The sequence below is a fragment of the Lissotriton vulgaris genome, chromosome 7, assembly GCF_964263255.1.
Source record: "Lissotriton vulgaris chromosome 7, aLisVul1.2, whole genome shotgun sequence".
Lineage (NCBI taxonomy): Eukaryota > Metazoa > Chordata > Amphibia > Caudata > Salamandridae > Lissotriton > Lissotriton vulgaris.
In genome coordinates, this window is record NC_141695.1 from 738,081,077 (window position 1) to 738,093,388 (window position 12,312).

Consider the following 12,312-nt stretch of genomic DNA (forward strand, 5'->3'; position numbering starts at 1 on the left):
TATTTACAAAGCAGTGTTAAGCCAAAACATGTGGCTTTAATTCCACTTTGAAAATATAGTGCAGGGCATTGCTCCACCGGAACATCCAAAAAGTGACATTTCGGCGGTGATATCTCCTCGTAAATATGTCCCGTTGTGTACAGAAATCAGACTCCCAGCCATTGTATCATGAGAATTTAACTTTAGGTTCGTACTGAGAAAGACCAATTCCCAATTTTTAATTAACCCTCAATTTTATACTCCTTACAAAAAGCCAGCCAGTTTGGGGGAAAGGATGCTGCCTCTGTGGTTTCAAGAAATGTATTCTCAAAAACTGATTTTGTTGTTCATATGTTTCTAGCAATATAATGAATTAAATTCAGTAAATGCAGTGTGCAATGATGTTAATTATAGCTCGTTTTCTTAACGCATCTGCTAGTGAGTCACATTCTAGGAGCAGTATGCCAAGTTTACTGAGACACTCTTGGAGATCATTCAATAAGGTGGTTCGTTATACACCTTTGTCTGCGTCCTCTGTTGATGTACCTCTCTATATTATATAGTGCTGCAGGCACAAGAAACTAATAGTTTATAAACATCGTTTTACCATTCAGACTTTGATTTCTGGATTCAGGCACAGGATTGTGAGATTCAAATGCACACCTTAGAAGTAGCCGCGCAGGATCCAATTATTTGTTCAGTTCAGTCAATAGAGATGCTTTTAAAGACATTAACCCTCATTATGAGTAGTCACTCCCGAGTGGGGCGGTACAATCAGTTTACACCCGGTCATTAAAATGTCACCCAGAGATTTCTGAGGGTAAAAACCTAGGGCAAAAATATGATTTATCCTGGGTAATGGAATCAGAATAAAGAATTACCCTGGTAATATCTCGTCACTGAATAAATATTTACATGCTAAAGCTTTAGAAACCACTGTAGAGCATGAGAAGGGTGAGGTTGGACCGGTGAGGTTGGACCGAGAGAGTTGTGATGGAGTGGGAAGGGGAGAATTGGAAGAGAGGTGGAGAACACCTAAAGCTGCAAAGTGGTTGAGGTACAAGTATTTGTTTAGCTCAGAACACTTCGGACGAATAGCTGTGCTTAGAGATATTTTTGGTATTCAGCAGATGTAATGTTGTCATTATATTGCAGTGCCGCATTCCAGTACAACTTCTGTTGCTGCATCCACACCAATTGCCCGGCACCGTCTAGTCTAACCATACCAGCCATACTTATCATTCATTACATTTTATGAGCCCTTTGGTCAAATTGAACTCTTATTTCATATTGCTACATGTGTCAGAGGGTGGAAATGCTCTCCAGTACTACTATCTTAAAGGACATTTTTGGTTCATTGTTATTAACAGGGTTTAAATTATTTTAAAAGTGATATGCAGTAGAACATTTTCATTAAATGCAAACGAGTCTAATTGCAGCTGGAATTTTTAGGGTATTTTTTGTATTTCTTTGGTTAAGTTTTCAAATTCAAGCTAATAAAATGTTATGATTTTCTTTGACAAAAAATGATTTTGTTGTATTGGTTCGCTGATAGCAAGACCCAATAGTGTAGCATGTTTTTTCCATTTTGGTACGATCATGTTGTACTCCCATGTTTGCTGCAAAGTGTAGTTTACAGAAACGACACGTATACAGCAGTTCTTCTTAAGTTTTCTCGTCTTTCTCTTCAGAATAGTGTCAAGTAATGCTGTAAGATTCGGCCTCTGAATCCCATTTTTCGGCAAAAATTTTAATGCAGAGTCCTTCAGTTTATTTGAGGCATGTTTTTAAGTACTTTAAATGTTCAAATGCTGTCTCGATTTAGGTTGCAATAATTTTAATTTGGAAATTTCCAACAGATACGTTTTTTGATGAAGTCAGCCATCAATACACTGAGTCTATCTACATCATAGATACTAGGCATTTTTTTAAGATTAGTAGTGCTTGTCACTGCTTTAATTGAGAATGCCTTGAATACAGGGGCAATAACCTCGTTAAAATTATCGCTGTTTTAGCGGCAGGAAACTGCAGCTGAAACGGCGATAATGGCTTGCTAATATGTGTTATAGAATTCCAATAGAAGCCCAGGTTAGATGTGCAGGACATCTAACCTGGACCTCTATTGGAATTCTATAACTCATATTAGCAAGCCCATTATCGCCGTTTCAGCTGCAGTTTCCTGCCGCTAACACAGCGATAATTTAAACGACGTTCTTGCTAACATGCCCCTAAATACTTTAATTGACATATCTTCTTCATTTCCCAGCTGTGTGGAGGTTGAACATTGCAGTGGATTGTGATTAATTTGATCACTTTAAACAATGGTGTTGGGTGTATAATTCTCCCCAGGATTCCATATGCCCAGCAGGCACACTCTACGTGTTATGACTTTGCCCAAGCAGTGCTCAGTACCAGAGACAGCTGGATTTGGGACTGATGCAGCAGTGCCATCCGTATTCAGGGCTAGTTTATTCAACTTTTGTTGAACACTTCTCAGAGGTTTCCAACTTCCTTGACAATTATTGTTTTTCTCTGAAGCAACTTATTGGGGGTTTGTATTGCTTGCAAAAACCCTTTATCAGCCAATACATTTTCTGGGGATTTTAAGAGTGTAGGAATTGGGAGATTTAATTTACAGCTGAATTCATTCTACAGCACAAGTTCTGTTTACAAAAAGTGGCCCATTATGACCTCACATTTGATGCCCAGTTCCAACCCAGCGAGCTGAGATTCTTGCCCAATTGAAGTTTGGCCCATGACTTCTAATCATTTGCTTTTTTTAGATAAAACAGGGGTTTCCTAGCATCAGCTATCCCTGGGGAAAGTCAAAGGGAAATAGCTACTACTCCTAAGTTGAATTACTGATTTCCATATCAGTGCCACTCTAGACCTCTAGCAGAGTGTCCTCTGGCTTTGTCCTGCCCAAGAATAGTTCATTCACAGAGACCAGCTGCAGGGTGCTTCATCGCTCCTCCCTGAGCACCACTCTCTTCAACATCTACATGGCTCTGCTTGGAGCCATCGTCAGGCACCACAGACTCAACATTGTCTCCAATGCCTATAACATGCTTCTCTCCCTCTCCAATGAATCCACCATCGCTGAGATCAACTTCCACGACGTGATGAAGGCTGTTGCCACCTGGAGAAAGAACAGCTGCCTCGAGTTCAACTCAGAGAATGCCATAGTCCTCATCATGGGCTTCACGCCCTTCAACCTGGGATGACTCCTGTTGGCCTGCAGCATGTGGAACACCTCCCTCCCACACCCACAGATCATGCACTAAACCGAGGCATCATGCTGTCAGATCATCGCCGCCTCATCATCCTGCATCCAAAAGATCTTCAAGTGGATCCCCACCAAGTCCAGAAAGACAGTCACCCACGCACTTATTAACAGCAAAATCAACTATGGCAATGCACTCCACGTCGGCATCACCCAGAAAATCTTCAAGAAACTGCAGAACATTCAGAATGCCTCCGCCAGACTCATACTGAATATCACCCCGCAGCAGCCACATCACTGATCATCTGAGAGACCTCCACTGGCTCTAAGTTGACAAAAGAATCATCTTTAAGGTCCTCATGCATGCCTACAAAGCTCTGCATGATGCGGACCTGCATACCTCAACCACTGCCTCGCATTCTATACACCCTCCAGAGATCTCCCCTTGCCCATCTGGCCCTGGCTGCTATCCTACGTATCCGCAAGACCATGGCAAGAGAAAGATCCTTCTCCTACCTCACAGCAAAGACCTGGAGGGATTTTAAGACCTAGCTCTTTAACTGAACCACAGCACCTCTGGTGGACCAGCTGTTTATCCACCTCCCAGCATGTGGGACCCTTACAGGTGAGTAGTTGCGCTGTACGAATAACATGCTTGATTGATTGAAACCATTCAGGTCCTATCACACATTCTCATTCACAATCTCCTCAAGAGAGTGCATGAGACGAACAAGAGGTGTGCCTGTCATAAAGGATGGGGTAGAATCACACCTTAGCTGGTGCTCTGGCACTTACCTTTTTTGTGCCAAAGGGTTTCAATTAGCTCAATGACTCAGGCACATGAAAGACTGAGCTGTGTTTCAGGGTGGGCAACTTGGGTAACCATCATCACAGCCAACCCATGGTGCCCGGTATGGGGGTGCACAGACTCCTCCTACTGTAGCAGGGTCAAGACTGAATTGCATATGTCTGGGTCTAAACTGAAGTTACCTAGTGGGCAAATGAATAATGGCAAGCATAATTTCCCTCAGCTTTTGTGGGTTTGCTCCAAAGTCTTTTATGGGCAGGTGTATGCCCAGACCTGGGGCCAGTGCTCATTGTGCCGCTCGAACATGACTACACCCGACTAAAGAGCCCCAATTAGGGCAAAACCAGTCTTGGCTTGCTGGTGCTGTGGTTCAGGAAGGGATTGGTCTGGCAGTTCAGGCTAGCCTGTTCCTTTTGTAGCAGGGTTAAGACTGATATGCTCATGTATGGGTCGAAACCGGGGTGGCATGTTGGGCTATAGAAACATTGTTGAAATGCTACCCTGAGTGTTAGAGAGTCATCTTTTTGCCCTATGCATCCCCATTATTTTGCTGAATGATACTGGTGGTACCTGACTAGGGTAACGCTTGCAATTGGCAAAGACAGACCCTATAGGTTCCTGGTAGATGATAGGGGCATGGGGAGCAACCTACCTATATGGCGATAGTATATAATAGGGTATGCAGGCACATGCATCAATATTGCATTTTGTGATTCCTTAATTGCGAAAAATAAGGAATCGCAATTAAGGAATTGCAAACTGCAATGCATCAAGAAATCGCTTTCTTAAAATTCCTTAATTGCGATTCTCTAATTGAGAATCGCAATTAAGGAATACTTCCCCATCCATTCCTACGGGCATAGAGGCCCATAGGAATGAATGGAAAGACATTCTTAATTTGCAATTCACCATTATAAATTCGCAAATTAAGGATGCAATTTCAAGGGTGCAGGGGTGTCCAAAGGACACCTTGTTGCACTCCTGAAATCTGCTTAGGAGTACATTTTGCACACTCACATGCCCCAAGGGCATGTGTGCGTGTAAAATGGAACTTTGGAAAATGCACTTTAGTGCATTTTTCAAAGTTTTCGCAAATTACCATGAAGGTCAACTTCATGGTAATTTGCTCCCCTTATTTGCGAATTCGCAAATTTTTAAAGTTTGATTGTTTGCATTTAAGGAATCTCAATTTGAGATTCCTTAAATGAAATCGCAATTTACGAAATCGCAATTTTGCGATTTCTTAAATTGCGAAAATAACAAAAATGTTAATGCATCCCAAAAATGGGAATTGCATTCGCAAAGGCCGAATTTTGCAATTCGCACCGTTTGCGAATGCAATTTCCTTTGATGCATGTGGCTGATTGAGGCTTAGAGCCCCAGAAGATTTCCTACACTTGCATGTGTGCACTGCTGAATGCCTGCTGTTATTTTAGAGGCAACCTGGCCTTGCATATTGTCTTTAAAAGTATAATTTTGTAGGGACATGTATCTATAAGCAGGAATCTTATAAAATATGTTTATATACTCTGGTGAGGAATAAACTACCCATTTACTTTTCCCCATTGTAGATACTTATCTCATTAGGCTGATATTGCACTATTTTATTTAGGTATAACTATTGCTAGGAAAGAAGAAATATGTTTTTTAAGGACTTAAATTATTGATATTGATAAAGTCAACAACTGCTACAGAAGAGAAGTTCTAGAGCTGTCTCTTTTGTGAGCAAAAATACAGGCTTCTAGTGGTCTCTGCTGATTGGTTAGCCTTAACAGGCTTAGCCAGGCTGCTTTGATTAGGTGATAAGTGGTCTGACCAGAGCCAAGGTTATCTGATGGAGAGAGCTCTGAAGATGTGGAGGATATCTCATACAGAGGGGTCTGGGAAAATCAAACTGAGCTCACAGAGAGAGTAGATCAGTAAGGAATGCCAGGTGTACCTACCCCCACATTCTGAGTCCCAGACAGATGGCAGGCTTAAGACAGGAATTTGCAGAGGTTAATGAGAGGAGAGCTAATGGAAATGAGCCACACTTTTGGTTGGTTTAGCAAGCTCTTACTCCTTTATCCATGTTGGATTTTTAAATGCAGTGCTTTGTGGTACAAGATGCTACACTTTGAAGGAAGTTGTCATGCTTTTGGGTGGCACCCAGCATCTCATTGGACAGAGATGCACCCCTGCTTGTCACCCCAGTACACCGAATACATGTGTGGAAGCTGCATAGTCTCTTAGATCTGCTACCTGAAACCACAAGAAGAAGAAGGACTGTCCTGCTGGAATATGGATCTGCACCCAAAGACCTGTGCTTTGAATTACTTTGCCTCCTGCTCAATTTGGTAATGCAGCCCTGAGGATTGTGCCCTACTGCAAGAAGGATTAAGGAGTGACCTCCCTGAAAGCTAGAGGTTAACAGAGCCCACCTGCATCCTCTCTATCAAGATTTTCCATCCGGGGTGCATCTAGTGGACTTTTAAGGCTTTGGCCAGGTGCATAGTGATAATTGTAGGCCAGACATTCCAATCAATCAATCAATTAATCAATCAATCAATCATGGGTTTTTAAAGCGTGCTAATCACCAGTGAGGGTCTAAAGGCACTGGGGGGGGGGGGGGAGTGAATCTGGATCAGTTGAATCAGTCAAAGAGCCAGGTCTTGAGGTCCTTCCTGGATGTGTTCAGGGTTGTAGAGTATCTGATGTTCAAAGGGAGCACATTCCAGGTTATGGCTGTGATGTAGGAGAAAGCTCTCCCACCGGTTCTGTTTCTGAGGATGCAGGGGTTCTCTGCCGTGGCAAGGTCGGAGGAGCGGAGGTTCCTATTGGGTACGTGGAAGGATACTCTCTTGTTGAGGTATTTGGGTCTGATGTTGTTGAGGGATTTGTAGACGTGGGTGATGAGTTTGAAGGTGGCCCTCTTCTCGATGTGGAGCCAGTGGAGGCCTTGTAGATGATGGGTCATGTGCTTGTGGCGTTGTGTCCCAAGGACAAGTCTGGCTGCGACGTTCTGGATGGTTTGGAGTTTGTGTAAAAGAGTTTTATTGATGCCGGTGCAGAGGGTGTTGCCGTAGTCCAGTCTGCTGGTTATGAGTGTGTGGGTGATGGTCCTTCTGCAGTCAGGGATATCCATTTGAAGGTCTTACAGAGGATGCGAAGACAGTTGAAACTAGTGGGGGCGACAGCGTTGATCTGGCAGTTCATGGAGAGGGAGGAGTCAAGGATGATGCTGAGGTTCCGAGCATGGTCTGTAGGGGTGGCTTGGCTCCCGAAGGTGGAGGGCGACCAAGTGTTGTCCTAGACAGAGGTGTAGGGTCCGAGGATGAGGACCTTGGTGTTCTCTGAGTTAAGTTTCAGGCAGCTGTCTTTCATCCAGGCTGCCATGTTCTTCATTCCTTCCTGGAAGTATAGTCTGGTTCTTCAGGGTTCTTCGTGAGTGAGAGGATGAGCTGGGTGTCATCAGCGTAGGATACGATGCTGAGTCCATGCTGTCTGATGATGGCGGCTAGGGGGGCCATGTAGATGTTGAAGAGTGCTGCGCTGAGTGATGATCCCTGGGGTACTCCGCAGTTGATTTCCGTGGGTTTGGAGTGGAAGGAAGGGAGTCGAATCCTCTGGGTCCTGCCAGACAGGAAGGATTGGAACCAGTTGAGGATGTCTCCTTGTATTCCCGCGTCTGACTGCGAGCGTGCTATGTGAAATGGTGTTGAAGGCTGCAGAGGGCCTCAGTGTGTCCCTCATCCAGTAGCATGTGGATGTCATCAGTGGCAGTGAGGAGGGTGGTTACGGTGCTGTGGTTGCTGCAGAATCCGGACTGTGAGGTGTCCAGGGTGGAGTTCTCTTCCATGAAGGCAGTCAGCCTGGTGTTTATGAGTCTCTCTGTGACTTTGGCTGCAAAGGTGAGGAGAGAGATGGGTCGTACTTTTTCTGGTCCGTTCTGCTCCAGTTCTGTCGAGGCAGGCGCAGGGCGGGTTTGGGTGCGGTGGTGGTGTTGAAGGTGACCTGGACGCAGTGGTGGTCAGTCCAGAGGGGCTGGGTGGTGTGGCTGAAGCAGATGTTTGTTCCTCCCGCAAAGATGGGGCCGAGGACATGACCCGCACTGTGGGTGGACGTGTTGACGGGCTGCTTCAGTCCTAGGTTGGCGAGGTTGTCGAGGAGAGTGGTTGAGTCGGGTTGTTGCCATTGTCGAGGTGGAAGTTCAGGTCCCTGAGAATGTTTTCAGTGGAGGTGATGGCATGGGGTGCGACGGGTTCAGCGATGGTAATTGCGGGGTGGGTGCGAGATCCTGGCAGTCTGTAAATGACGGTGCCGCATAGCATGGTCCTGGGGCTCGTCTGGATCTGGAAATGGAGGTGTTCTTTGTTAGAGTGGGGGTCACTTGTGCTGGATGTGGATAGTCCGAGGGGGTATTGTGCATGATGGTGAGTCCTCGTCCTGGGCGGTGTGGACGGTCCTTTCTCTGGATCTGGTAGCCATCGGAGATGGCCATGGCGATGTCGGGCCGGAGGTGGCGTTGGTCGTGAAGAAGGCGACGTCGGGTGAGAGGGTGTCGATTAGGTCCCAGATCTCTACGGCATGTCGGTGCAGGGAGTGCACTTTGAGAAGGATGCGAGTCAGGGTTTCAGTGGTCCAGCCATTTGGATTGGTGATTTGGACACTTTGAACCTATAAGGAGACCTTCAGGAAGCACCTCCTGAAGTATGGAGAACTTTCAGGGCAGGGCCACGCAGTGGACCAAGATGGCCGCATGGCAGTGAAGCTCCGATCGGTAACCCAGCTCCAATCTGGCTGTCTCTGCAATTATGGCCAATTAAAAGATCCAACTCACAAGGATTTCCATCCTAGACTGCTGGAGAAGCGGTGAAGTTGTTTTCGTCCCGTAGAAATTGCCCTTAGCACATGAAAATCAGCTCTGGTGTTGTAGGGGACAGGGCCTGTTGTGGCATACACCCTGGCTGGTTGAGGCATCTTGTCCGATGCCTGTGTGCTCCTGCTGACTACGCTGGTGCAATCCGCTGAAGTCTTCGACCTGCGGTTAGTGGGTGACCTGAAAATCCCCCCTCCCCACAATAATCCTCTTGCCAGTGGCTGTTGCAGTATGCCTCCCCTTTCACACCAGTAGTCATAGGGGCTGCGCATTAAGCTGCTGACGCTCCTGCGCTCCCGTAGGCCACCAGGGTGACAGGGGCCTCTGGTGCACCAGGGAGGCTGTGCTTGGTGATTGAGTGGGGGATAGACTCGCCACAAACCAGACGTGCCCTAGGCTGAAAACCGGTCGAGTGAAACGAGCAGTTCCGACTGGGGCATTACATGTCTATGTCTATGTCTATGTATTTATTTTTATATAGCGCATAAGTCACCAATAGGTCTCAGAGCGCTTGCGAGACAACTGGAGAGAAGGGAACCCAAAGGGGATTCATTACCGACTAAAAAAAAATGTTTTAAGGTTTTTGCGGAAAGTTTTAAGGTTGGGGTCCAGTCTGATGGTTAGTGGTAGTGTGTTCCAGGTGGTGGGGCCTATTTTGGAGAAGCTCCTGCCTCCGTTTCTTACGGTCCTGACCTTGGGGACCTTTAAAAGATGTTTCGTGGAAGAGCGCAGGGTTCTCCCCGGACAGTAACCTTGGAGTTTCCGCTGCAGGTATTTTGATCCGTGTCCATTGATGGATTTATGCACCAGGCAACAGATTTTGAATGAAATACGTTTTCTTATGGGGAGCCAATGGAGCGCCTTCAGACAAGGGGCTGAGGGTGTGCGGGGTGGGAGGTCTAGAGTCAGCCTAGCTGCTGAATTCTGCAGAGTCTGGAGTTTGGTGAGGGCACTGCCGTTCACATCGGCCAATAACGCATTTCCATAATCAAGACGACTGATTATGAGGCCTTGAATGAGGGGTTTTCGAGAAGCAAGTGGGAGCCACTTAAAAAAAATTCTAAGACTTCTCATTAATCCAATACTTGAATGGACAACTTTGTTTATGTGTGGGGTCAGGGATAGTTTATCATCAATGATGACTCCCAGATTTCTGACTGTATTTTTGGGGGCAGGGCAGGGGCCTAGGGCCGTAGGCCACCATTCATCGAACCAGATTTTATTGGCCATGCCAAATAGCATGATCTCTGTTTTTGCAGCATTCAGCATTAAATAATTGTTGTTCATCCGTTTTTGAATGTCGGTCATGCACTGTTGGAATCTGATTTTGGCATCTGCAGGATTGGGACCTAAGGTTATCAGAATCTGAGTGTCATCAGCATAGGATATCATATCAAAGCTGTGTGCTTTGATTACCTTTGCCAGTGGGGATAGATAAACATTAAATACAGTAGGGCTCAATATGGAGCCCTGCGGTACTCCTTTATCATTTTCCACAAAGGAAGACGAGAATGGACAGATCTTAATCTGAGATTGTCTTCCGGCAAGATAGCTCTGGATCCAACTGTGTGCGCGACCTCCGACATCAGGGGCATTGCTTCACTCCCTCAGCGCCTCAGGTGGGAAACGCTGTACGATTGCACCGCAGGTCAGCCTGCTGGTCCTGAATTTGATAAACTGGGCAGGGGTGAACGCGGATTCGGCGGAGACTGGTTCCTTGGCAATTTGACGCGACGGTGCCTTGCAGAGCGAGACGTGCGATTTCCACAGTCCTCCTCATTCTGTACACCATATGTCTCCCCAGCAGACAACACAGCTTCCAAATCATACTTAGAGGGCAGGCCCACTCTCGGACTCCCGTTCAACTATAGCTGACAAGATTGCCTGGGGCCTGTCTTGCAGGCTGTTCACGATCCACAGCTCATGCGACTCGTCGCCTAAGCTTGGCTTCCTACCGGTTGTGAGCCGCTTGCCTACTCCGGCCTTTTATTGACTCCACAGACACAAGCCCTCATCTCCCTGCGGTACCGCTACAGTGAGTGGCAGCAGGCATATCCTCTACTTGTGGGATCACAGGATCGGGCAAAAAAAGACCCCAAGCATAGAGTGTTATCTTTCCCAGTTGCCACAGACAAAACACAAGTTTCTAGTGTTGCACTGTTGGACAGTGCTCATGGCTCGGCTGCAATACCGGGAACTGCTGTATCCCACTACGATCTTCTTGCAGAACTCAGGGCTGGATTCAAATTGATCAATACCAGATTTTACACGCTCGATAAGCGCCTGGACTCCCTAGGGGCCAAATTAGACAATCATGATTGACGGCTTGACACAGCAGAAGAGCGTATATCAGATCTCAAAGATGGTGCCGTTCAATCGACAAAACAATTGGACCAAATGGAGAAAATATTAAAAGATATCGCCATCAAATTTGAAGATTTAGAGGCATGCATACGTCGCAATAACCTCCGTATAATTGGGGTTCCGGGGTCGACAAACACAGGCAGAATGGACACCTTTGTGTAATTGTTGCTAGTTGACATTTTTGGTGAAGAGGCATTCACCCCCGGCTTCGTGGTCGAACGAGCACACCGTTAATTAGGTTCACGTCCCAATCCTTGTTGCCCATCTCGCACCATCATTGCCCATATAATTAACTTCCGTGATAGGGATACTGCTTTGCGCTTGGCCAGAGAGCGAGGTGCGATCACATGGCAGGGTTCTGCTGTGTCCTTCTTTCCAGACTTTACAGTCATGGTCCAAGACGCCCGCCGCAAATAAACTGGGGTCAAGGCCACTCTGCGTAATCTGAGCCTTACATACGGCATGCTGTACCCAGCAAATCTGCGGGTTGATGTCCACAATATATTCCGCATTTTCGACAACCCTACGGATGTTCAGGCCTTTTGTAAATCATACAAGGGTGCAGATAACCAAGGGAGAAATGCCAGACCAGATTCTTTCCCTCATCACACCGGATCAGTCGGCAGAGTAGAACTCTTTTCTCGTGAATTATATTTGCTATATTACTGCTATAATCTGATCACATGCTGCATAGTTTTGTTAACCGAATGTTCCTAAGTTTTCATGTTAATCTAGACAGTATAATTGTGGATATTTTTACTGGTTTTGTAATGCTGGGAATCATTGGACCGTTGCTTCCCCCCTAGGTGCGTAGCACACTGTTGAATTTTCTGACTCACATGCATTAGTCATTGGCCCTGTTTATCCAAATAGGGTGTTTCCAAGATGCCTGGGGTTATTGGTTAAATGGATGTTTGCCTTGCGTACGGGATGTGAGGTTGGGATGGAGGGAGGGAAAATGTATCGAAATGTTAGACGTTATTTCTTTACCAGCTCTGTACAGCACACTTCAATTGACACTAGTTGCGATACTCACCTTCATGATTGTTACTAAACGACATCAATGTCGTCTGGGCCAAC